Source organism: Brassica oleracea, chromosome C4 (genome assembly GCF_000695525.1).
Source record: "Brassica oleracea var. oleracea cultivar TO1000 chromosome C4, BOL, whole genome shotgun sequence".
Classification (NCBI taxonomy): Eukaryota; Viridiplantae; Streptophyta; class Magnoliopsida; order Brassicales; family Brassicaceae; genus Brassica; species Brassica oleracea.
This window is the reverse complement of record NC_027751.1, coordinates 15,638,108-15,664,874: the sequence shown is the minus strand read 5'-3', so window position 1 is coordinate 15,664,874 and position 26,767 is coordinate 15,638,108. Positions and strand designations below refer to the sequence as shown.

At 35.0% G+C, this 26,767-nt stretch overlaps 1 pseudogene; it reads right to left on the bottom strand.

Moving 5' to 3' along the window:
- Positions 1 to 6,352, bottom strand: part of LOC106338241 — a 19,829-nt pseudogene extending 13,477 nt beyond the window's left edge.
- Between the last annotated feature and the right edge of the window lie 20,415 nt (positions 6,353 to 26,767).

Sequence of the window (26,767 nt, the reverse complement as noted above, 5' to 3'; positions counted from 1 at the left end):
GCGTCGAGCGATGTGGAACGTTGGTCTTTGCGGATCGTTCGTTCCAAGTGAGCAGGATCTTCTGAGAATAGCAGGTGTTTGTCCTTGTTGCTTCTGGTACTGCTGGGCATGCACCTGAATAGACAAGAAAAAATTTTGTGTCAGAATGGAGGTAGAGAAAAAAATAAGAATTAATAACACTAAATCTAATGGCGATCAAAGCTCCCCGGCAACGGCGCCAAATTTGACACCACTCAAATTACCCTAAAGAGTGAATTACTCTCTCAAATAAGAGGTTCAGTTGCAGTAGTTAGAGATCGAATCCACAAGGAGCTAGGGAACCTATTAAATCTAGTCAAATTATTAATTTTAAGTGTTTGTTGTTTTATGGTTTAAAAGTAAATAACAATCATAATTGAGGTTTAAAAGTAAATAGCAATCCTAATTGAGCAAGTCTTTTGCTCGACTAACAAGATGATTGGGTGTGTAACTTATTGGAAGATATTAGATTCAGGGTTTCTATTCAGGTGTTGGAGATTATAATCCTATAGATGCCTAACTGTTGCATGCATGATATATTAGAGCTCAACTCCTTAATCACAGTGATCAGCGATGGCAATGTTTCACTGGTTAACTAACTAGATCTTGGATCTCAGCTGTCGTCTTTTGATCACAAGAAAGTGTCGATCGATGATCCTATAGGGATATCGATCGATACACCTTTCGCAATATCGATCGATTTTCAGAAGACAATATTGATCGATGCTTCTAGCTAAGCCCTAGGCGCAAGTTGATAATACTCACTAGTCTCCTAGATCAGCGGTTAGCATCTCTCTAGCAGTCCTGACAGATTAGATTCAGGACAGGATGGTCAAGGATGCTTGACTCATGCTAATTCCTAGGTTCATGTTCTAGTTAGCAAGGCTAAAACAAGCATTAATGAACAATCAATCAATGAATATCACAACTTAGCAAATCTATAGTTGGGGCTAATCTCTCTAACCTATTTGAACCCTGAATCTAACAAGTGAACTACTCAGACATAGCTAAGCAAATCATGACACAAAATATAGATAAAAACTGCATAGAATAGAATAGATGAATCAATGGAGTTCCAATCACAAATCTCTCTATGATTTTCTCTCATAAAACTCTCTGTTGAAAATAAGAATACAATGGTGGTCAAAAGATCTCTTGCCTCCTAACACTTAGGCAAGTATATAACTATTAGGTTAAAAACTCGTCAGGGGTAATCTTGTAATTTGGTGAAGCCTTGGGTTTAAGGCTGGAACCAAGTTCGGTCGCTACATAGCGACCGACCAAGCCATTCGGTCGGTCGCTACGTAACGACCGACCCGCGAACGGGTCGGTCGCTACGTAGCGACTGACCAAGACATTCGTTTGGTCGCTACGTAGCGACCAATCCAGCACGGATCAGGTCGCTACGTAGCGACCGAACTGTCTCGAACGTCGATCAACGGGTACGACCCAAATCCATTCATTCTCGTCTATTCCTTAATGCTAGCTCTTATGAACCGCAGCCATATCATTTCTCACTCCCATCGATTGGAGTTATCACTTAAACTTTACGATAAAAATCGCAGAAAGTTTAGTCTTATCGATAAAAATCGCAATAAACGTTTCGAGTCGAAAGACGGCCCAAATTGGTCTAACACGTGATTAGAAACCTTACGATTTTTTTAAGGAAAATCCCATAGATACTACGGCGGTTTATACTTAGTCCGCAAGAAAAGATAAATGCCAAATTTCTGTAGATATATGTTAAGTTTCCGCGGATAATCATGAAGATCGAGAAAAATGGAATATCTCCATTTTCGAGTTATGACGGCTTAAGGGTAGAAGAGGAAAGCTCAAACCGACCTTGGAGGGAGTATATAAGGAGTCCTAGGCGAGAGGCACAAAAAAACTTTTGGAGAGCAACCTTAGCACTTAGAGTATTTAGGCAACTTTCCGTTTTTGTTATTTCGAGCTGCGACTCAACTAGGTTTTGCAGTCTTAGGTTGTTAGAACTAGGAATCTCGCCAAAAGCTCTCGTAGCCGAGGCTTCTACCTTGTTATAACGCTCATACGCGAATTTGGAATAAGACTCCTTTTGCTTTTTTTTACGATTTCTTATTTCTTTTCGTCTTTACTTTCGTGTTCTGATTACTTGGCGTGTGGTTAAGCAGATATCCGGGACCTCTGGGAAATTAGAGTTTTCCTAACTTTCCTTATTTAAACGGAAATCGACAGTGCGAATTTCGGTTCCCACAGTGCTTGTTGCGGAGCGGCTAATCGAGATTTTGCTTCCACGGGTGCGACTTAGAGAGTGGCCTCCGCAGATCTCGGACTGAGATTTCAACATGAATTGCAATTCCCTTTTGCAGCCTGTGCGGATCATGGTCTCGCCTGTGGATGTGCCTTTCGCCATCGATTTACAAATGAAGAGAAACCTAAAAAGGGATTCGATTTAGTAGAGATGGATTCATAAGATCGATTTAGGGTTTCACTTATCCAAGAAAAAAGAAAGAGGAGATTTAGGGCTCCCTAATTTCAACGAGATGAAAGGGAAAAAAAGAATCTGATAAGTGTATTGGTTATCTTTCTGCCAAAACACTTCTTTGTTTCTATTTTATGTTTTTCTAATTTATCAAAATCCACCCAATTCATTCATTTATCAAGTGCAGGATGATTATCATCATACTCAATTAGTTTCGAGATATACTCTAAGTTTCTTGTTTTACGATTCAGTCCTATAATAATGTTAAAAAAACGATTCAGTCCTATAGAAGTGTAATATGTAGCTTGCAACCCTTTTTCTTTTGTGATAAATACCAAAACGTTGATTGTTTATTTGTTGACACAGAATATATGAATTGGTTGATCTTGAGTAACGATGTGATAAGAATCAAAGTCGTATTCCTATCAATTTCTTGACAATTGTAACTAGTGACCTCTCGCGAGCTATCACTTGGTCTTACAATCGTTTTCTAACACTTCTCAGTTTGCATTTCGATAAAGCTAAACAACAACCATTAACTGTATTTAATATTTATAGTTGCAACAATATAACTGCAAATACTCTTTTTCAATCACAGTTTTCTATTTTCCACTTCACTTCTATTATGTATATGTTTTCCCGCTTCTTTTCTTTCTTGTATAAACTCTTCAGGGTATATCAATACTCTTCTCGCCAAGATTCAGCTTGCCCTCAAACTGAAAAGAAGGAAATTGAAGGTGCACCTGCTGAACCTTCATTCACACGCTTTCATGTTGAGGCAACCCTCTCCACTGCACCAATACCTCCAAACAACCCTCCTTATCATAACGTGTCTCCAAAATAGCCTCTGGCTCCAACGTAAACTCATCATCAGGAGACAATAACTTTGGCAACGTAGTAACCTGATGATTGGCTCCCAAAACGGTTTCAATTGTGACACATGAAAAACCGGATGAATCTTGGAATACGGAGGCAATTGAAGCTTATACGCCACTTTCCCAATCTTCTCCAATATCTCAAATGGACCATAGTATTTGGCCGCAATTTTTTCCAAAAACGTTTAGTTACCGAAGTCTGTCGGTAAGGTCGAAGCTTCAAAAATACCATATCCCCCACTGTAAAGCTTAAATCTCTCATCTTCTTATCTGCTGCATTTTTCATTACATCATGAGCACGTATCAAATGTGCCTTCACCTCCTGTAACATAGCGTCACGCTCCTTCCATAAGGATACCACATCCCCATTCTCCGTAGATCCTTCCTCAAACTTCAGTAATGTAGGTGGTGCACGACCATACAAAAGTTGGAAATGAGTCATCTGCAAAGCGGTATGAAAGGAAGTATTATACCAATACTCGGCCCAGCTCAAGAAACGACACCAACGACGAGGATGAACTGATGTAAAAAAACGCAAATATGTCTTCAAAGTACGATTCAAAACCTATGTATGCCCATCGGTTTTAGGGTGATAAGCAGTACTAAATTTCAATATTGTTCCTGAATGCTTGAAAAGCTCTTTCCAAAACAGGCTTTGGAAGATTCTGTCTCTGTCAGAAACTATCGATCGAGAAAAACCATGAAGACGCACTATCTCTTTGATAAAACGATTTGTAATATCCACAGCAGTAAACATGTGTCGTAATGCAGCGAAGTGACCATACTTCAACAACCGGTCCACAACTACAAGAATTGCATTCATCCCATTAGACACCGGAAGGCCTCTATAAAATCCATAGCCATATCATCCCATATCTTCAACGATGTCGGTAAATATTGTAAGAGACCCGCTGGTGAGAGAGTTGAATATTTGCAAGTTTGACAAATCCTACAACGTGACACATACTCCTGGATTATCTTCTTCATCCCTTTCCAATAGAAGTAAGCATTGATACACTTGTAAGTCTTCAAAACCCTAGAATGTCCTCCACTTAATCTGTTGTGATACTCAGTCAAAAGTAAAGGAATGTATTTTGATTTTGCTGAAATCACCAACCGCGTCTTATACATCAGTCTACCCTCCACCAAAGTATAACCCTTCTTAACCACTTCTCCTTCTTTAATTCTGCGCACAATCCCCTGAATCTCTTCCCTCTCATCGATCTCCTTCACAATGTCTTGCAACTGCAGAGATTGAAAAACTGTTAAAGCCAATACACTCAATGTCAATGATTGGAACTGCAAACTCACAATCCGGGACAACCCATCAACAGCTCTATTTTAAACCCCTGGTTTATACTCAATCACAAACTCATATCCCAACAGCTTATGTAACCAACGCTGATACTCCAAATTGACTTCTCATTGCTCCAATAAAAACTTCAAACACTTTTGATCGGTTCTCACAACAAATTTATTTCCCAGTAAATAATGATGCCACCTCTGTATAGCAAAAACAATTGCCATTAACTCACGCTCGTACACCGGCTTTAATTGTTCCTTCTCCGTGAGAGCAAAGCTAAAATAGGCAATCAGATTCTTTTGTTGCATCAGTACTGCCTCCAGACCTGTACCAGAAGCATCCGACTCGACGATAAATGGCTGTGAAAAATCTGGCAATGACAACACCGGAGCACTGATCATTGCTTGAACCAAGTTATCAAACGCTTGTTGAGTAGCAGTGTTCCAACAAAACCCATCATTTTTCAATAAACCCGTCAATGGTTCAGCTATAGACCCATAACCTCGCACAAACCTCCGGTAATAACTAGTCAATCGCAAAAATCCATGTATTTCTTTGACAGTTTTTGGAACTGTCCACTTAGAAATAGCCACTATTTTTGCATTGTCAGTAGCTACTCCCTCCTTAGAGATCACATGAACGAGATACTCTACTTGGCATAGTCCAAACGAACATTTCTTCTGGTTAGCGTAAAGCTTGTTCCTCATGCTCCTTTACTGTTTTGCTATAGATCAGCACATCATCAAAGAAAACCAAGACAAATTTGCACAAATAAGGATGGAAAAACTCGTTTATAAGAGTTTGGAACGTTGCTGGAGTATTTGTTAAGCCAAAGGGCATAACAAGAAACTCATAGTGACCATCATGAGTTCGAAATGTTGTCTTCTCCACATCTTTATCCACCATTTGAATCTGATGATAGCCTGATCGCAGATCCAATTTGGAGAAAACCACCGCTCCATAGAGTTCATCGAGAAGTTGATCAATCACCAGAATTGGAAAACGGTCAGCTATTGTAGCATGATTCAAAGCTCTGTAATCTACACAGAAGCGCCATGACCCATCTTTCTTCTTCACCAGTAACACTAGACTTGAAAACGGACTATGGCTATAACGAATAATCCATGCTTCTAACATACTTTTAACTTGTCTCTCCATTTCATCTTTTTGAGCATGTGGATATCTGTATGGTCGAACATTAATGGGACATGTGCATGTCAACAAGTTTATGGCAAGCTCTCGGTTTCTCAGAGGAGGTAACTCGGAAGGGACTGCAAACACATCTTCAAATTCATCCTGTATTTTCTCAATTTCTGATTGCTCCCCTGAAGACAGCGTATGTTGAGCGTGAGTCATGATAAGAGTATCCTAAACAACCAAAGAACGGAATGATAGCTTGGTGGAGTTTAAAGTCGAGTCTCCACACAAAGTAACCATACGGTTCTTGTACCAAAAAGATAACTCATGTATCTCCCAACTCATCTGACACTGACCCAAAGTCCGCAATCATTGAACTCCTAATATCACATCCACATTGCCCAATTCCAAGGCTATAAGATCAGTCTCAAACTCCACATGAGCAACCTGGAATTTCACTGCCGCATAAACTCCCAATGCTGAAACTTCCACACCAGTTCCCAAATGTACATCCAACCCGCCATGTTTAATCATCTTCAATTGAGCTTGTTTGGCCATCACCGGAGTAATGAAATTGTGTGTGGCGCCACTATCCAACATCACAATCACTTCCCTTTTTTCCTACTAAAACTCCCAGTTTTGTGGTCGTATGAGATGGTTAACCCAAAAACACATTCAATGACAACTCCATCAGCTCTGTAGCTATGCCTCCTTCATCTTGGACTGTATCAAAGAATTCCTCCTCTATCAACTCCACTTCACAACCTTCAATCAATGTCAACACCTGGAGTTCTTTATTGGCACACACGTGACCATAGAAACGTTTCTCACTGCATTTGTAACACAGTTTATTCTTTCTGTGATACTCATACTCTGCTGGTGTTAGGTGTCGATGATCCTTATGGTTATTAATAACCGGTTATTGATTCTGTTTCACCACTTGCTTCTCCCATGTATTGTCACCCTCCAATAACAATGGTTTTGTACGCCAATGATTCGATGTATTTTATGATGATGAAGATTGTAAAGGAGTATACTGGGATGGTCTACTTCCTCTTGATTCCCCACCTTTCACAGTCCCCGTTGATTTACACAACAACCCGTCCTCCATTTCCAATATTGTCTCTATCATGTGAGAGAGATCTCGAGGTTCCTTCATCTTTACTATTTCTCAACTCCGATTTAAGTTCCCCTTTAAAAATTGCTTCCAACATCTCATCATCTATTCCAGTGATTTGAGAAGATAATTCCTCAAATTCCTGAACATACGCAATCATTGATCATGTTTGCTGCAACGCAGCCAAAACATCCTTTGGTGTACACATTTGAGAGCTTCCAAATCTCCTCAGTAATCTTAGTTTTAATAACAACCATCTACAAAAAGGAACATGCCTCTCTTTCCAATTAAACCAGCTCAACACAGGTCCTCCAAACTCATAGAAACTAACTCCAGTTTTTTTGCATCAGAGAATCGTCTGTGGCGAAAGAATCTCTCACAACGAGCAATCCATCCACGTAGATTCTTTCCATCAAACACAAGCATAGCTAATTTTTTCATCGTACTATCTCTATTCGGCATAATCTGTGATAGATTATGTGATCCTAATGCGATATTCGTAAGGCCAGGTTCCGAGGTCGAAGCGTTTACCAGAATCGGACTTTTCTACGGATTTCGAAACAGTAAACCTTCCTCCTCAGTCGTCAGAATCCGCTAAAGAACCAACCACATCAGATTTAACATCGTCGCATGCACCGACGCTTGTTGTTGAGGTAACGTGATACGTCCTGAATTGAAGGATCACTTTAGCTGGGTGTTGGATATGATCCGAGAAGGAAAATGACACTTCTGGAACTGAGATGGATTGAAAGGATCGTCAAGAGATGTGGAATGGGTCTTGATATACCCATGATCAAAAACTAACCACCTAAGAAAGAATGTAGTGTGTTGGCTAACCACTAAACAACACACAAAGATGAATTGGCTGACCACCAAATCAACAAGCCGGTTCACACCAATGAACTAGCTAAAGAACTCTATCTCTCACTCAAAGAAAAGAAGAAACAAAAATATAACTCAAACTTAGATTGATTTTATTCTTGGAAGAGATTACATATTTATACTACTTGTAGTCAAAGAGAATTAAAGAGAATTGTGGGGAAACAAGGCATAGAAAATAGAAACATTGACTAGAATATTATTAATGAGTCAGAGACTCAGTCTTCCATGCATATTGGTCAAAGATGACCCTTCGGTTCACGTTCTGGTCAAGGAAACCCTTCGGCTACTGTTCAGGTTCATCCGAACATGATAGATGCACGGCGGTAACAATAAGGACTCCCGCAGGACTGTCCGGATGGTCCGCGGGGTGAGAGTCCATGTCTGTCTTCAGGTTCTTCACTACCCAAGCTAAGTCTGGCTCGACTATTGTCCTTAGAATGTCGAGACGGTCGGGAAAGATGAGCTCTGGTACGGTCAGATCGGTCGTCTGATCGTGGTTCTAGCCGAAACTCCATTCCGGACGAACACGGGTCGATCCGGTACACGGCTCGGTCAGTCTGATCGCTACGGTTGGATGGATGAACCTCGGTTGAATTGTTCAGAACGTCCTGATCTCCATGCGGAGCTGGTTCCATGTACTAATCCATGGACTGGGGCACATCATTCCCTCCTTCTTTAAAAAGATTTGTCCTCAAATCTGTAACATTAAAAGGAAAAGGGTTATAAGCAAAAGAATTATAATCAGCACAATGCTCACCTTGAGTTTGGTCCACTTTTTGAATGGAAGAAGATCCTTCTTGGTTTGCTTGATGACCACAAATTTGTTCTTTATCTAGCCCTTCCATTGGCTCATTTGTGAAGTCATCGAAAATCGGCAATGGGACGGAAAGTTCTTCCTTTTCTGGCTCAATTTCAACTTTGTCATCCTCCAAAGTCACCAACGGTTTCTGGTTTTGGCACTTGTTAGCATAATGACCGATCATATGGCATTTGAAGCACCTGGTAGAATGAGCTTTGCTTGTGGTTTTCACAGCTTTGCTTTTATCAAAAGAAAACACATTTTTTATCAAAAGAAAACACATTAGTTTTCAAATCGGAATTTTAATTAGAAGCAAGATTACCTCGTTTGAGATTATGATATTTTGGTGCAGAAGAAGTGTTGGCGTTTCCCTTCTTTTTGAGTTGCTGAATAGCAAAAATTGCCTTATACAACATCTTCTCCAAACTTGCATAAGTCTGAAGCTCGTTCTGATCAAGCATATCACAGTTGCTTCTCTTGGCTATGGTGAACGGACGATCACCATTTCTGACCCTCTTCTCATCATCATCGAACATGTTTTGCCTCTTCCTTTCGTTTCTTTGTTTCTGCACAAAATCAAACCCATTAGAAGCAAAATGTTTTTTATCTCCAAAAATCAATTGCTTTTTTTCCAGCACGGTTTTAAAAGGATAATAAACATCTTGTTGTAGTTTTGAAGCCTGATTTGATTTCTTGTGAAGTCCAAACATCCTGAAAAACACTTAACAAAAGAGTTAGAAAATAAAAATCCTCACACTCTCAAAGTGTTTAGCTCACGATTTTTAGGTGATCAATCAGAGTTCTTTTCATTGGTTCAAAGGATGATAGGCAGTCAAAAATCAGCAATCAAAAACCAAAACAACCTTTTATGGGTAAAAGAAAAGAGAAAGAAAGATGAAGAAGTTTTTATATAGATCTGCCTTAACTGTCCTAAGGCTGGGTTTCTCTTCAGCCAGCAGGGTTTCTCTTCAGCCACTCCCCCTGGATTTCTCTTCAGAAGTGATTCAAGCCAAAACTTTACTCTTTTTTTTTCTTTTTTTTATCATTTTTTTTAATAACTGGTGATCATAAGGGAGTAAAGGTAGAGCCCGGATACAACAAGAAATAAGAAAAGAAAATCGTGGAGAGATGAGAAGATGAAAAGATGAAATGAAAACAAACCAGCCAAAGTGGCTCTGATACCACTTGATACGTCCTGAATTGAAGGATCACTTTAGCTGGGTGTTGGATATGATCCGAGAAGACAAATGGCACTTCTGGAACTGAGATGGATTGAAAGGATCGTCAAGAGATGCGGAATGGCTCTTGATATACCCACGATCAAAGGCTAACCACTTAAGAAAGAATGTAGTGCGTTGGCTAACCACCAAACAACACACAAAGATGAATTGACTGACCACCAAATTAATAAGCCGGTTCACACCAATGAACTAGCTAAAGAACTCTATCTCTCACTCAGAGAAAAGAAGAAACAAAAATATAACTCAAACTTAGACTGATTTTATTCATGGAAGAGATTGCATATTTATACTAATTGTAGTCAAAGAGAATTAAAGAGTCAGAGACTAGAATATTATTAATGAGTCAGAGACTCAGTCTTCCATGCAGATTGGTCAAAGATAACCCTTCGGTTCACGTTCTGGTCAAGGAAACCCTTCGGCTACTGTCCAGGTTCATCCGAACCTGATAGATGCACGGCGGTAATGATAAGGACTCCTGCAGGATTGTCCAGATGGTCCGTGGGGTGAGAATCCATGTCTGTCTTCAGGTTCTTCATAACCCAAGCTAAGTCTGGCTCGACTATTGTCATTAGAATGTCGAGATGGTCGGGAAAGACGAGCTCTGGTACGGTCAGTTCGGTTATCTGATCGTGGTTCCAGCCGAAACTCCATTCCGGACGAACACGGGTCGATCCGGTACACGGCTTGGCCAGTCTGATCGGTACAGTTGGATGGATGAACCTCGGTTGAATTGTTCAGAACGTCCTGATCTCCATGCGGAGCTGGTTCCATGTACTGATCCATGGACTGGAGCACATCATAGCGCCTCCACCGAATCGGACAATTTTTCAATTCGAATCGAAGAATCCACAACAGAATCATTCAGCTCGTCGACTCTTCGCAATCGCTCCTCGATCTCGTTTGTCATCGCGATGAACTTTCGATCCGATTTTGACTCGCACCAATTTGATAAGAATCAAAGTCGTAATCCTATCAATCTCTCAAAAATTGTAACCAGTGACCTCTCACGAGCTATCCCTTCGTCTTACAATCATCTTCTACACTTCTCAGTTTGTATTTCGATAAAGCTAAACAACAACCATTAACTATATTTATAGTTGCAACAATATAACTGCAAATACTCTTTTTCAATCAAAGTCTTATATTTTTCGCTTCACTTCTCTTATGTATCTGTTTTCCGCCTCTTCTCTTTCTTGTATAAACTCTCCAGGGTCTATCACGATGAACGAAAAGATTTTTTTGATCCACTTAAGTTTAAAGGACATTGACCCATATCAGCATCGACACAGTAACATGTTTATAGTCTTCCAAGAGATGAGTGAATTTCCAAATAAAACAATGTAAGCATTAAGTTATCGACGAGTTAAAGTACAAGCATTCCAACCGGAATCATAATAAGCTATAACGCAAATGTTGTGTCCCAACGATCTTGTAGAATATTTCACATATATTGTGTGACATAATATGTACACAGTGACCTTTCCATTTGAATGAGACATGAGGACTCATTTGCTACCAATTGTCTTCTTCTCAGGAGACAATGTAGTAATATTGTCACATCTTCTATTAATCTCAAGAGTCGAATACTAATCATTCGTCGAGTCATTTCTAAATGTCGTCAAGTACTTGCTTGTTTGAAATTTGTTGCCTCAACGGAAGAGATCAAAGCTTTTAGAAAAAAATACATCTAGACATACTTTATACTTACCTATTTACATTCACACTTACTTTCAGCATGTGAGGTACTATATGCTTGTAAATTCCCTAAAAAAATCGTATAACTTAAAATCCCTTTTTTATTGACCCATAAAATTCTAATCTACCGCATCTGCTCTCTTCTCCAAAGATTACACTTTTCACGCAGACGTTTCACACTATCTGATAAAATCCGCTAGTGGAAGAGAGAGGGTGGAGATGGGGATGCTAGTGGCGAAGAGAAGGTGGAGACCTGATTACGGTGGAACACCTAATGGTTATGGTGGCTATGCTGGTGGCGACGTACGGTATAGGTAGGGTCTTATGGTGTTGGTGAAGGAGGAAGAGTTGGAGGTGGAGCCATGGAGGTGGATCAAAAGTCGGAAGGTATGGAGAGGTGACGGAGGAGCTAATGGTGTAAGTGAAGTTTATGGAGGTGGATATGAAAGTTGTGGTGGCAGATGAACAGCTATACCCTCCAATGGCGGCAAAGAAAATAGTGGTAGAGGAGCTTATGGCAGAGGTGGAGGAGTGGATGGCGTAAGTAGAATTTGTGGATGTGGATATGAAAGTTGTAGTGGTGAAAGAAGTGGTTAGTGGTCACGGAAGCGGTGGAGGGTTTTATGGCGATGGCGCTTACGAAGGCGGCGAAGGAAGAAGCTTATGGGGGAGTGGAGTTTATAGTGGTGGATGGTTGTGGAAATGGTGGTGGTGAAAGAAGTGGTTATGGTCGTGCAAAACAGGGATACGACAGTTGTGGTAAATGAGATGGTTATGGATAGTCCACAATTTAAAATCGGTTTCATGACCACACTTTTTCTGGCCACGTGAATGAAATTAAATGAAGATTATAATAGATATTTTATGTCATCTTTTGCTTCAAGAAGTACACCTGGACATTATATGTAAGTTACAAAATTAGAAAGACCAAACTGAAAAGTAAATAATGTTTCGAGGGTCTGAGGATCTGTTGGAGAGCCAAAAACCCCAAAATTTGAAGGTTTGAGGATCTGTTGGAGAGCCAAAAATATTTTCCACTTTTTTGTTTTTTTTTGGATTTGTTGATTTTTAATATATCAAAAAGGAAAAAGTAAGAATATATATATATATATATTTGGCGATTCCACAGTTTAAGCTTTGTATAAAATAATATTAGACATGGTTTTACCTGAAAAACAGAGTTTGGAAACAGAGACATGATAGCATTGAAATGTTGTTTTTTTATCATCTAGTAGATTATATTCCATTCAACCGAGAGAATACACACAACGCTGGCAAAGGTACAACACCTTTCCAGAGTCATAAGCCGGCGTGATAAACGATACCACCGAGAGCCAAAGATAAAAACACAATGATAACATCACTTAGACTAAAACAAAGGGAGTAAAGATCAGTAAGACCTTCTGGATCACACAACACAACAACACAGGTGAGAAGCAAGACGAATGCAGAAGCTAGAATAAGCGAGAAAGCATTGACGAGCGATTTATTGAAGTACGAGAAGAGCTCCATAATAAGTTCTGACCAGGAACCATGAACATCCGCGACTCAAGAACAAGCTTCAACTAATGGAAGTCACGAGACAACGGTTCTCCACTCGAGTAGCCGAAGAAGAAAACGGTTGACAAACAACTACTTAAGACCGAATGCGATTGAGCAAAAGCTCCTCAATCCCTTACCAAAAGATCCGAAGAACCCCGTGGATTAGAAACCGTCTATTCCGTCGATTGAAAACGTTGTTATTACAACTTAATTAGACAAGCCATGTATATAACACTAAAAGTAGTTAATTATCATAATAAATCATCTTGAGTCAAAACCTCATAGGTTCAAGAAACCAACCCAAATTACGAAAGAGAAGAAAGCAATGTTGTTGAGGAAAATGTTTTATTCGTTCCACATCACATAAAAGGGAAAGATGCAAGTAGAGAGACAAAGACGCAAAGACAACTCATACCAAGACTTAAAAACATATACTATATATTTCGACCATCAACTTGACTGAGCAGAGGCCATTGTGAGATCTACAGTAGGTATCTCGAAGGCGACACACATTCTTAGTATTGGCTCTTCAGATTCCCCACATCATCATCAGTCAAATGTACGGAATATACATACTTGGACACACCCTTCACATGTTTAAGAAAAGAAGACTGTTAGCAGGGGCGAAGCTAGACTTCTTTTTAACTGGGTGCAAAATTATTTATAAAAAGAGAGTAAGGGGTATTGAACCTAGGACCTTGGGAAACTATGGGTGCAACATAACCAATTTAGCCACTTACATCTTACATCTTACTTATGTAATGTAAAACGTTAAATCCTTAAAATATACTGGGTGCACATGTACCCATAACACTCTACCTAGCTTCGCCCCTGACTGTTAGAGAGGTAAACCAAGTTAATGCGTAATCTTTAAAACATACATGTCTTAGAACAACCTTATATGTTTAAGTATCTAAAAGTACAAAAACAAAACAAAAATAATAGCATTATAATGAGTATATATTTCAAAAGGCTGAGAACGATATTATTGCTTGATTCGGCATGATTCATGACCATGAACTATTATTTTTTCTGTGACAAAAAAAAAAAGAATTATTATTTTTTCGTTTGTTATCATTAATTAGCAAACTAACCTACTTTTATATACATATTTTCTAATTTTGGGAAAGTCAGAATTATTCTTGAAGTCATTTATTTTGGGATAGAAATTAGCAATTTGTTTATTTTTCATTTGGGAAGATCAAAATAACATTGCTCTGATGTTAAAAAAACCCAAAATATATTTTTTGAAGGGAAATTAAGCTGTATAACCATCAAAAAATTAAAATTCAATCCATAACCAAAAACTCTACTTTTACACTGTATCTCATGTCTTTTATGTAATATTATCATATTGTCTTCTATTGTAACATGTAAAACCTGCAAAAATAAATAAATAAATAAATAATTATTATGTTCTAATATAACTCATGTTCATTGGAGAGACACATCTTCTCATAGTAACACATCTCTGTTTTTTTAAACGACCTACACCTTAACTTCCGTCACATAATTTAAATCACTTCTACATGTACAATCGGCACAGCTATCATCATTTGTCATCGTCACCACAATATCTACTTCTCCTCCATCTTCTGTGGTGGTTTTTTCTCGTTCTTCATCAATTCGAGCACCAGCATCTTATTCACAATATACTATTTGTATTGTTCTATTCCATTTGGTGAAAGTAGAATATAAATGTCGATGTACAGTAAATAAATATTTGTTATTTTTGTTGTTGTATCATTTTAATGAAACGATTGATTTATACTTATTAATCGATATTAAGCATTTACGGATCATAACATATTATGGTTATCTAACACTATTAAAAGGAGAATAAAAAGCCTCCTGAGATATGCCACCTAGGATCAGAAAATCGCCCAGTCAGAGCACTCTTTTTTGACACGTCATAATGGCTTTCGTATGGCTCTATTGACACTTTAGTATTGGCTCTATTCAGATTATCATTAGGCTCAAATCTGTTTCTCCCAGCGTCTATAGTCTCTCCACCCCCACCCCTCGACTCTTCCACTTCATCTTCTCGCCGCCGCCACCGTCATCAGACGCCATCGATCCAGCGCCTCTACTTCTCAGCGGCGACGAGAACAAGGGAAGCAACAGCAACGGAGGAGGAGAACAACGGAGATCATCATCCGTGAGGAGACCAGGGCTGAGGGAAGCCGCGAGGCTGCTGAGCCGAGCGAGCAGCGGCGGAGGGTGCGCGATGCGGGAGCCGTCTATGGTCGTGAGGGAGGTCGCAGCGGAGCAGCTCGAGGAGAGGCAGAGCGATTGGGCCTACTCGAAGCCCATCGTGGTGCTGGACATCGTGTGGAACCTGGCGTTTGTCTCGGTGGCTGGGGCTATTCTGGTGATGGCGAGGAATGAGCATCCGATCATGCCGCTTAGGGTTTGGCTCTTAGGGTATGCGTTGCAGTGTGTTGGTTGAGTATAGGAGGAGGAATAGGGTGAGGAATAATAGGACTCCGAGATCACGTTCTTCTCGCTTTGGGTTCGAGGAGGAATTCACATGAGGAGGTCTTGATTGAAATTAGTATCTTTAATTTTGTGATCCATCTCCCCTTGATACCTCTCTTATATAAAGTTCTATCTCTTAACCTAAATCCATCCTAAATCAAAAAACCTAATCTGCAAAAACTACACCCATGGTTTGGTACTAACGTAATCTCACCCAAATCTCATCGCTCTCCTCACTTATTTTCTAACTTTTTATATTTAGCTTTCAAAACACATATGACTAGAACCGTAGCCATTCAGTTAACCGAGCTAACCAGCTTCGTCCAGCTACAGACACGAATCTGAACCTCCGAAACCTAGGAAGATGAAGAGTGACTTACCCAGAATTAAGATCGTCTGTTAAACAAAAATTGCAGTAAGCTCTTTTCTCGGATCTTGCAATTGTTACATTGATATTTTCTCACCGTTTGCAATTCTCTCACGATTACCCAGATTGTTATCAATGTGAGGTCCATTTATAAATCACGATTCAGTTGAGTACGTGTGCTGAGTGACAGGCTGTTCAAGATGGACAGCCCCATAAACTTCATCCTTTCATTACTCACAGTTGTGTGTTGGTCCACTGTGATTGAAGAAACAACTTGATTATGTTCTTCACACTGCAGTGACACTTGAATCTTCTTATGGCTGAGTAAAAATCACACCTTTAAGCTGAGGAAGAGAAAGGACTGAAAACATGTGTTTTGTGTTATAATCAAAGTGTTGGTTTGAAATCCCGGAACGTTTTGGCTACAATCATACACTACTATTGTGATCAGAGTTTTTTTTTTTGATAAAAATTGTGATCGGAGTTTTTATAACTAAAATGGAAAATTAGCTTTTTATTCACATAAGCTTCGATGATTCAATAGACCTCATTGTGGCGAAGGAACGGCCGGTGCACGGCTTCAAAGGTTCAATGCATCTTCCGACTAAAAAAGCCGCCGTCTTCAACTCCATGGGTGGAGAACAATGATGTCGTAGTCAACGTTTATGAAGACGACTCCTCGGAGATAAGACTCTGCTAGGTTCCTCAGGCTATCGCTAATGTGAGCACTGTAACATTTCTGTCATTATGTTTAACGGCAGCGAGAATTCATTAACATCCGTTATGTTGTGTTTTAAATAGCCGGACCTTCTTGATAATAATCATGCGGAAGATAATTAACATCACATACAAAAAAAATCAAACCTTTCTGCTTATTCACATTAAATTTATTATATCTTCTTTCATAGTATGCAATTCGAAAATTGAATACAAAATATTAACTGGGTAGATGTCAATGATCGAAATGATCAAACAAAAGTTTCGAAAACGTGTGGCCTCGCATGTACCAACACATCAGGATGAGAATTATGAACCAACAGCCTGAATAAAATAATGAAGAATAACCACAAAAATTATTTTTATAACTTTTAAAGAAACATTACCGTTTTTGACTCTAAATTCAAACTCGATTGAAGAAGAAGAGAAACTGATACGTGGTTTAGGATAAGGGGACAAAGATGATGAAAATGAAGAGTGATCGAGGTAATCTTATTCTTCTTCGTTGATTGAATATAAAAACCCTGCATTGTCTTTATAAGATTTTTGTATTAATTTTTCTTTTGGTAAAATGTTAAGATAATATTCTTATTAATTCTTAGGGTTTCAGGAACCAGAGATGACACAAGCTCAAAAACTTTAATCAATTTAAGTGACACCAGCGTTATATTTTGTGAAGTTAACTCACAAATCACAATTTTCTAACCAAAAAAAAAACTTACTATCAGAATTGAGATAAAAAATATTGAAAAATATGTAACAATACTAAACTTTTCACCAAATCAGAAGCAACAAGGAAACAGAAGAGTAGAAACAAAGTTGTGCTATTGCTTTCCCTCATTTTCTTGCTCTCCCGTGAAAACGTAGAAATACTTTTCGAATGTGTTTTTTGTTAGTCTCCGTAAAATGCATGTTTCAGTTCAAAATGTGCATAGTGTAAACGTCAGATATTGGCATTTGTTGTTTTAAATCAGTACGGTATATATGCAGTAAAAATGTTTTCGTAAAAATGGTATAGATCATTTTCCCCACGTCAAAAGATTGTTCTGTCCAATTTGGAATATACTTTCAACAATTTGCAATATAACAAAAGGGTATATACCATTTCTGTTTTTTTAAAAAAAAATTATACCATTTTTATTTCAGAAGTGAGTTTTATTTAATTCACACTCAGTAGTATTAAATATATGCAATTGATTCAGTTTACCAACTTAGCAAGGTTGTATTTTCTCATTTTGTTGGATTATGACACTGTTTTTACTTTTGCCTTATATACCAACAAAATAGTTTTGTTAAGTTGCAAAGAAAATTTGATTGAAAATTTATACTATTCGAGCCATCATCATTAAACAATTTAATTGAGTTTTCACATTTTAATATTGAGACAAAAAAAGTTTTAACATTCTCAATAACCTTTTGCACCAAAGTTATATGTTTAAAAATAAGGTCCTTTTAGCTATAAAATACTATAGTGAGTTAGTAACACTTCTTTAACGATTATCATCATACTGAGAGATACGTTTAGAAGAGGAAGTACAGTAGAACCTCTATAAATTAATAATGTTGAGACTTTAAATTTTTATTAATTTATAGAAATATTAATTTACAAAAGTTTTACTTTTTGGATTTTTTTTCTATTTTTCTATTTTATTATTAAAATAAGAAAATATTTTCTTTTTACCGTATATAAATTATTTAAATTTTATAAATTTAACATTCATATTATTGTATTATCTTATTTGGTGTATATTTTATGTTTCATCGAATTGTTATGTGATTTTTGATATATTTTTACTAAATATTATGAAAATATATTAAAATATTAAGAAAACTAGAAGTATTTTCGTTGTGAATATAAAACCAACAATATAATGTTTAATTTGTACTTTTATAAAATATATAGAGATAGATTAGCAATTTATGATTTTAATGGGACTATATATTTACATGAGAGTTTTAAAATATTATTATCTTATTATTTTATCTATTTGTGTCATATTTTACATTGGCCCAAGTTGGGACCGACAAAATTTATTAATTTATAGAGATTATTAATTTATCGAGTATTAATTTTTAAAGGTTCTACTGTAAAATGATGATTGCATATGTTTAAAACACAATAAATTCCACCACAATTCACAACTTTTAGGTTTTCAAGAACGATGGCAAAGACACAAATGCAAAGAAGGTTAAGTTCTTAAAATTCATGTGTTTGATGGTCATATAGCCAAACAATAATATTTAATATTAACAAATAACACGAAGTTATGATTAAACTTAGAGGAATAATTAACTGCGCACTAATATTTATATGTCATACTGTACTAAAAAGATAATTTTCAAATAATAAAATACATCTATTGTGTTAAAAATTAATTTATATTAATGAACAACCTCTAAAATAAAAAGGTTAAGACATTCTAAATAAAATAAAGAAACATAGCAAAATGATAAAATAAAAGCAATATAACAAAATATATTTTCATAATTATAATTCATGCTATGTTACATATATATATATTTTAACTTAATTCAATATTGCAATACCAAACATATTCAAAATGGTTTCAGTCTTAAAACCGGCATTCCACAATTGATTTCAAATTGATGACATAACTTAGCATGATATTTATAAGTGTGTTATTGGAAAGAAGAAATTTCATATACATTTATTTATAACAATTTTGATTTTTTATTCAAACCTGTATACAAACAAAATAATTCCAAAATATCTATCTTACATGCTACCATTATAATTCAAAATGAGTTTAAAAATCAAAATAATTCTACAAAAATGAGTTTAAAAATCAAAATAATTCTCTAAAATGAGTTTAACTATCTTACAGGCTACCATTATAAAACATACATTTGTAAAACTTTAAAGGCATTTATCCACGCGTAGCGCGGAAAATGATCTAGTATTATTAAAAGTCAAATATAGCTAAAATGTGTTGAATACCGTGAACTAATAAACACTATATAGTGGACTAGTGGCAACTATACTATTTATAAGAATTTATACTATTTATTTATCAATTTGTTATTCCATACCATTTTTAATATAATGTGCGATGTTATTAATTTACGTATACAAATGGAATGGACCTAGAGAGTCCATACTATATCTTGTACATGAAAAGCAAAATTTTAATATTACAAAATAATTTATACATTATTTCAAATTTTGATATTTGGGTTTGAGTTTATATTTGGGTTTAGGGTTTAGTGATTGCGATTTATGGTTTAGTATATAAAAGGTGGGTGAGGTTAGAAGGTTTAGGGTTTAGTATTTAGGATTGGGTTGGGTTTTGTATTTAGGAGGTTTGGTTGTAGTCTATAAATTGAATAACAATTTGCTCAATTTGTAACGACAGATCATTCTATTATGTATACAAAAGTGCAATACTATTCTAATTATATTAAATAGAATAGAAAAATGTTTTTCATATTACAAAATAAAACAAGAGTTCCAAACTCAATTTTATATTCTTCTTAATCATCAAGGCACTTGTAGATTTTATATTGTTGTTTATTATTTTATTTGTAATAAATATGTTTGTGGTATAAATGTATAATGAGAAAATTTCATGTTTACCATTTTCATAGTACCACTTTTCATCTTTATCACCACTAAATGGACATTTTAAAAAATACATTATTCATTAAGTGGCAAAAGACTTTTATATTCTTGTTCTCTATATATATATAATAAATCATTATTTAAATAAAAATAATAAAATAAAATAAAGATATAAAAAAAAATATTTTTTATGTTTTCTAATTATACTTTTTCAAATTCGAACTTTTTTATGAATTTTTTTTGAACTTTTTTCCGAATTTTGGTTTTCAAAATATGTTTTTGAAAATCGAAAATTATGTTTGAAACTATTTTTTTTTAATTATATCTTTTAAATATTTATTTATATATTTATTAGAATCCTATATTTCACTTTCCAAAAACCCTACCTCACCCGTCAACTTTAAACCCTAAGTCTAGATTAGTTAATCCTAGAGATATAAATGTCTTTTATCCTTCATTAAATGAAGTTAAAAATAGTTAGTGTAAACATGAAAAGTGGTACTATCAATGTGGTATTTGTGGGAATTTCCCATATATAATGTGGTTTCATTCCTTGGTTGATAGTAAATAGTAGTGATTCATTTATGTCATAGCAAAAAGCATCGACGTGACCGGGTATTTGTTACTAGTGAGAGTATAACTGGAGAAAGTGTGAGCTAAATGTTAGTTTGTTAATAATGTCATATACTTAATTTAACTTCAAAATATGGTTATATAGCAAATAATCCCTTATTTGAACTGCAATTTTTGAGACATGATTTTCGTTGGTCTTTTTCAACGGCGGGGATAGAAAAAAAATTGAACAAAAAGATGTGGTTAAAGTTGTTGGATAGATGCCCTTGTTTAGATCAACATAATACAATCCTGAATCTTTTTCAAGAATTAGTTGATGGAGGTTCAAGGGATTCCAAGGGTACATCCCCTTTCTTTCTCGATTGGAGAATCTGGAAAATGAGAAACAGTCTCATTTTTGAAAACAAAAGGGATCATATAGTTCAAACTATCAAAGCAGCTTGGCTTGACAAGAGGCTCTGGGATGAAGCAATGGAGTATGACCCACTGGATGTACACGTTGCACACACTACTTCTCAGAGTCACACTTCTCACGATCTCCGCCCGGAAGCGGAGTTGTACCGTATTGCAGATGCATCCTGCAAGTCACCAACTGACAAGGTTGGAATAGAATGGTCCTTAACAAACAAAGAAGGCATCCTTAAACTTCAAGGAAGTGCTGCAGTAGAAGCTACCAACTCAGACTCAGATACAAAAATGTTGTGTTCCTAGGTGACTGTAAGGAACTGATGAGGAATTTGGAGACAACAGCTAGAGGTGGACGAGAAGCAACAATCACCGAAGCAACTACTATAATGAAGAACTAGAGATTGATCTGCGCACCCGCGCGAGTATTGGTTCTTATATTTTTATACATTGAATTGTTTTTCATAATTAGTGTTATATATTTTAGATGAGTCGTAATACAACTAATTGTATTCAAAAGACCTGGACTGGATCGGGTAATATGGTTATTTTTGGTACAAGTATCTGAACCCGTTTCAGATACATTTGTTATTTAGATATTTTTAAGTTCCTATAAATCATAACCAAACTTATCCAGGCGAAGAATAACCCAACTCAAAATCCACACATAAATTTGTAATATTCAAGTGGAGCCTAATTTCAAAACAAAGAAAAATCATACCCGAAAAGAACAACCCGTACCTAAATGGATAGCTAATGTCCATGCCTAACTGATTTTATAAACTAATAAAAAGGACTATTTCTATGTGTTTGACTAAAATAAGTGAAATAGAAAGAATTTTTTATTTAGTAAAATAATTATATGGAGTGAAAAACAAAGTAAAAATTAATGTAATTCATTTTTATTATTTTGATTTAAGTTATTATTTTATTCACAAAAGTATGTCTTTGAATTATGTTTTTGCCTACGTAATTTTCCACCGACTCAAACTAAAATAAAAAAAAGTTTTAGTAAAACAAACTAAACAGAACATTTAATCATATGCAAACCTCTGTTATTTTACATTTTTTATTTTATAATTGGCACAAAGTTAATATTGATTAACTAATAAATAAAAGTTTGCACTATTATTATTATTGTAATACAATTAATGATATGATGTATTGTAAAAGTAATATAATTAACGAAATTGTTAAACTGAGTGAAATATGGAAAGATAACTAATATAATTATATTAATGAAATTACTAAAATGGCACTATACTTATTTTTAAACTGATATTCATGTTTCAAACAATTCTCATTTATACAGTTATTCATGTTTCCAAATAGTACAACAGTTTTAATAATATAGACTAGAAATTGATCTGCGTACCCGCGGGAGTATTGGTTTCTATATTTTTATACATTGATATTTTTTTCATAATTAGTGTTATATATTTTAGATGAGTCATAATATAACTAATTGTATTCAAAAGAACTGGATCGAATCGGGTAATACAGTTATATTGATACAAATATCCAAACCTGTTTCAGATACATTTGTTATTTAGATATTTTAGGTTCATATACGCCAGAACTGAACTCATCCAGACCCACAATGACTCAACTCAAAACCCATAAATAAATTTATAATATTCAAGCGGAGCTTAATTTTAAAACAAAAAAAATAACGATACCCGAAAAAAACAACTTGTACCTAAATGGATACTCAATGTTCATGCCTAACTGATTTTATTTAGTAAAATAATTATATGGAGTGAAAAATAAGTGACAATAAATGTAATACATTTTTATTATTTTGATTTAAGTTATTATTTTATTTAAAAAAATATGTATTTGAATAATGTTTTGGGTACGTAATTTTTAACCGATTGTAACTAAAATATATATAAAAAAAGTTTTAGTAAAACAAACTAAACCTAACGTTTAACCATATGCAAAACCCAATTATTTTATATTTTTGATTTTATAATTGGCACAAAGTTAATGTTGATCAACTAATAAATAAAAATACGCACTATTATTATTATGATAATATAATTAATGATGTGATGTATTGTTAAGGTAATATAATTAATGAAATTGTTAAAATGAGTGAAATATGAAAAAAAGTTAATATAATTATATTAATGAAATTAATAAAATGAAATCATACTTCTCATTTATAATGCTATTCATGTTTCCACACAATTCTCATTTATATTGTTATCTATGTTTCCAAACAGTACCAAAAAGTACCTCAGTTTTAATAATATACTAAAGATTGACCCGTCCATCCACGCATGTATTGGTTCTTACATTTTTATACATTGATATTTGTTTTTTCATAATTAGTGTTTTATATTTTAGATGTGTCGTAATATAATTAATTGTATTCAAAAGACCTGGACCGAATCGACCAATATGGTTATTTTTGGTACAAATATCCGAACTCGTTTCAAATACATTTATTACTTAGATATTTTAGGTTCCTATACATCATAACCAAATTCATCCAGATCCAGAATGATCCAACTCAAAACCCAAACAAAAATTTATAATATTCAAGCAAAGTCTAATTTAAAAAAAAAACCGATACCCGAAAGGAACAATCCGTACCTAGATGGATAGCCAATGTCATGCCTAGCCTATTTTATAAACTAATAAAAATAACTTTTTTATGTGTTTGGCTAAATTAAGTGAAATAGGAAGAGTTTTTATTTAGTAAAATAATTATATGGAATGAAAAATTAAGTTACAATAAATGTAATACATTTTTTTATTTTTATTTGAGTTATTATTTTATTCTCAAAAACATGTCTTTGAATTATGTTTTGGCTACGTAATTTTCCACCGATTGAAACTAAAATAAATAAAAAAATTTAGTAACAACTAAACCGAATGTTTAACTATATGCAGAATCCAGTTATTTTACATTTTTGAATTTACAATTGGTACAAAGTTAATGTTAAAAACTAATAAATAAAAATCTGAACTATTATTATTATGGTAATATACTTAATGATGTGATGTATTGTTAAGGTAATATAATTAATGAAATTGTTAAACTGAGTGAAATATTGAAAGACAATTAATGTAAATTTATTAATGAAATTACTAAAAGTACATTATACTTCTTTTTATATTTTTATCCATGTTTCTAAACAATTCTCATTTATACTACTATTTATGTTTTCAACCAATAGCAAAAAGTACTTCACTTTTAATAATATAGATATACTAGTGGTTTGTCCGCGCTACGCGCGGAGCTGCTGTCCTTTGTTGTAATTTTTTTTTATGTAGCATATCTTGATTGGTGAATAGTATTTTGAAAGTTTTCGTTATATGTTAGATGATGAAGAAATATATGGATTCATGGTATTACTAATGGTTTTATGGTTTAAGTAGTGTAGGTAGATAGTAAGAAACCTGTGAATTGTATAAAATAGTCCAGCATTTGTAGTTTAATTGTAGGAAGTAATCTTATTTTTTTGTTTGTCTTTATTGATGTTATTTTTTTATATAATAAAATAATGGTATGAATGGAAAATATTTATTAATTAGGATAAATTATTAATTATTTTGTCTGGAAATGAAAAACCAAAGTAGAAAATACTACACAAATAAAATTGGAAATTAAAACATGATAGTCCATGTTATTAATCATATTGAGGGTGGAATCATACGTTACTTTCCCTACATATTGGCCAGTTTTTATTTGTACGAAGCCATTGATCAATGCATGTAATATGAAAATTATGACCGCAAGTAAGAGAGCAAAGTTTGTTTCCATAGTTGTAATTTCCGAAGCATATAGTGCATATATCGTTTTTTTCTTCTGTAGTTGGAGGCCTATTTGTTTCCTCTAGATCTGTGATGATAAGATCGAAGTCAAGTCTTGCAGTCGCATTTTGGTTGTAGTCCTAGATGGTAAGAGTAACTTGGAGATCATTAGTTATGGTATTGTAGCTGTTTAGCAATTTATTTATCACGTATTCAGTAGTCTCTTGAATAAGCAAAGTTGAGTCGGGGTGGTGAATGTGATGGTAAGTTAGCATGAATTCCATGTACTCAGTTTTCTTTTAAATTACTTTGATTGTCAATGATAGACGGTAGCTAAAAATCAATGATGGATGGTTGTGTGTTGGGACTGTGGATGTAGACTTGTAATGTTTGTTGTGGGTTTGCTCATGTAGATTTGTTTGATGTGAGAGCTGATAAGAGAGAAGTGGTATGTTGTTCATGGTGTAGTATTTTGTGTGAAGATAAGTTGTTATAGCTATGTCTTATAGAAGGTGTGTTTAAGTTTTTCTTTTCTTTAATTCTTCAACCGTTTAGTTCAAAGGTTCATTTATTCAGGGGGCATTAACACTTCGAGTCAATGGTTTGTGATAAGTTTTCTGTTTTGTCTACGTTGAGTTGTTACTTATTTCCAAGACCATGTATAATAATGTGTAGTGTGTATTTGTACGAGAGCTGGATAATATTAGTTATTTTTTGTATTTGCATGATTCTCATAATGAGGTTTTTCTTAGTATAATAGATGTTCGTTTCGAAATATATTTGTTTGTTTTTGCAGACGGTGTGCCCGCGTCAGTTATACCGAGAACTCATACACTTTAATGTTTCATGTAGCGTAGTTTTTATATACGTAGGTTCTGTTTTGTTTTTTGTGAGACAGAATGAGGGGATTTTTTTTTAATTTGATAATGAGTATAAACATAAAGTATGAGTCAATAAATAAACATAAATGTCCAATAAATTATCATGAAACCCAACTAATCGGCGAGTTAGAAAAACCAAAGAGAAAAAAAGAGGAAGATCCACGAGTTGGAAACAAAAGCAAAAAGAAGAAACTGTCTTGTTCGACACGTGTCGCAAAATGAGAATAAAAGAAATAACGTGGCGCATTGTAAAACTTTTCTCTTCAACTTTATTAGTATAGATCTTGGCTCTAGCTACCTAAAATAGTTTTAGTTTTCACCATGTACCTAGGAATCTATTTCATTATGTTGGTCAACTAGTAAAGAAAGTCGGGCATAGCAATCAAAATTATGTAATGTCTTGGCTCTAAGCCATTGTAAAATCTTTGAATGAATGAAAACGTTGACCCAAAAAAAAGTTAGCTTATTTAGTTAATGTATAGGTAGAAAGTGGGTTTGGTTAGAGAAAACTAAAAATGGATCCATAGTGTAATCATATAAGTCTGTCCACGTAGGATAGTAATAAAAGGGGAATATAAGCCTTAGATAGGTTGTCCACATAGGATAGGAAAATCAACCAATCAGAGAGCCCGAAGTTGCCACGTCATCTCATTTATTTTTTCGTAAGAAAATGAAAAAATAATGCGAAGGAAAGGATCGAACCCGGGTTACTATGACATAAATATAGAGCAGTTACCACTAAGCCATTGAAACTTTCTTGGACACATATACAAAAATCACTAAGTATGTAATTACAAACTCTTATGTACAGATACAATAATATGAATTCAACTTTCAAGACTCCAACACTTTGTTTTGTAAACAAAAATAAGTAAGTGACTAAGCTAATATATTCTTTGAAAGTGTGAGAACATTGACAAATATGAAAAAA